Raw genomic sequence first — 1,903 nt, 5'->3', positions numbered from 1 at the left:
TAAGTATAACTGATTCACTTTGCTGTACAGCAGAAACTAACACAACATTGTAAATCAACTATACTCCAATAAAAATTAATTTAATAAAAAGAAAGCAGATAAAAAAAGAAAAATAATAAAAGATTTATTTAGAGATAAACCTGTGCTAAGTTTATGCCATTCAGAGCTTTTTAAAATAGCTTTATTGAGGCATAGTTGACGTACATAAACTGCACATATTTAAAGTATAGAATTTGAACCACCCCTGCAAGGTAATGAACATATTTATCACTCTCAGAAGTTTTCTTGCACTTCTTCATAATCCCTTCCTTCAGGACCTCCTAACCTTCTTTCTCCCGGCAACCTCTGATCTGTTTGCTGTCAGAATACATTAGTTTGCATTTTTCAGTTTATAAAAATGGAATCATACAGGATTTTTTTTCTGACTTCCTTCACTCAGCATAATTATTCTGAAACTCTTTCCTGCTGTAACATGGATAAATATTTCATCCATTTTTATTATTGAGTAGCATTCCATTGAATGGGTGAACCACATCACTTAGTTTATGCATACCTATTAATGGAAATTTGAATTCTTTTCAATTTTTGGCTATTATAAATAAAGTTCCTATGAACATTTGTGTACGAGTCTCTATATGGATGTGTGCTTTCATTTCTCTTAGGTAGGATCTAGTGGAAGTGCTAGGCCAGATGATAGGTGTATGCTTAACATTTTAAGAAATTGCCTATTTTCCAAAGCTGTTTTACCATTTTACATCTCTACCAGTAAGAGTTCCACTTCCTCATCAACACTTAGTATGGTCAGCTTTGAAAATTTTAGCCATTTAATAAGTATGCTATGCAGTGTTATTTTGTTGTAGTTTTTTTTTGGGGGGTGCTGTACCTAATTGTTTTATTTGAAAGAATACTACAAATGGAAGAACTTAAGTTGGTGTTTTGGTGCAACTTATAGAAAAGGTAAAGGTAAACCCAAATGCATGCACTGCCTTGGTGACCAAAGAGGTCACCCCATGGCTATGGAGAAGCCAACTTAAGGCTTAGCCCTCAGGGTCACTGTCTTCCAGGGTGTGCTTGTCAAAGACAGGCTCTGTAGTGCCAGGTTCCAGGGCCCCCATCTTAGGCAAGTTGATTACAGTGGTCACCCAGTTCTTTAATGGATTTCACCTGCTCATTCAGGTCATATGTCTCAATGAAATCACACAAGTAGGTCTGTTTTTGTTAATGCCAGTCTGTGCAGTTCCAGTACTGACTGACTCACACTTATTTTTCAAGTGTAACATACACTCCATTGCGTTCAACTCACTCTCCCAGTGGTCTCAGTTTGGTTTCTTGATATCCTGATGGGAGTTTTGGGTATCTACTTGGTTCTTGTAGCTTCATCAGTTTCCAGCATGTTCTCTCTCCTTATGAGATTGGTGAAGAAAACATTTGGCAAAGTTCTTTAAAGCCACGTCATCACAGTCAAAGTAGTAAGAGATGCATGGACAAGTAGATATAGGAGATGCAGAGCTCCTGCTTGATCTGGCAGTTGATGGTGACCTCTGAGTCCTGGCAGTCATTCTGGTAAACCTGCAAGGGGGAACTGGCCACCATGGCAGGAAGTAGGCTCCTGGAGGTGGTCTGCGGGATCTATGAGGAAGTGTCAGAGGGCTGGCCCTAAGTGGCAGGCTAGCTAGTTTCCATAGAAGGGGTACTGAAACAGGAAGCCACAGTGACTTTCTGCAAAGAACCTCTGCCCTATTGCATTGTAGCTTTAATTTGCATTTCTCTAATAATATTGAACATCTTTTCTTGTGCTTATTTCCCATTCTTATATCTTCTTAGATGAAGTGTCTGTTCAAAACTGTTGCCTACTTTTTAAAAAATGGATTATTTGTTTACATATTGTTGAGTTATGAGAGTT

General features: G+C 38.0%; 1 pseudogene; it reads right to left on the bottom strand.

The window, feature by feature from the left end:
- Nucleotides 1–1,037: 1,037 nt before the first annotated feature.
- On the bottom strand, nucleotides 1,038–1,593 carry LOC113606372 (ferritin heavy chain pseudogene; annotated as a pseudogene).
- Nucleotides 1,594–1,903: the final 310 nt, after the last annotated feature.

The sequence above is a fragment of the Aethalodelphis obliquidens genome, unplaced genomic scaffold, assembly GCF_003676395.1.
Source record: "Aethalodelphis obliquidens isolate GAN/ISIS:26980383/991018 unplaced genomic scaffold, ASM367639v1 scaffold3, whole genome shotgun sequence".
Taxonomy (NCBI): Eukaryota; Metazoa; Chordata; class Mammalia; order Artiodactyla; family Delphinidae; genus Aethalodelphis; species Aethalodelphis obliquidens.
The sequence above is the reverse complement of the archived record's forward strand: the minus strand, read 5'-3'. Positions and strand labels throughout refer to the sequence as shown.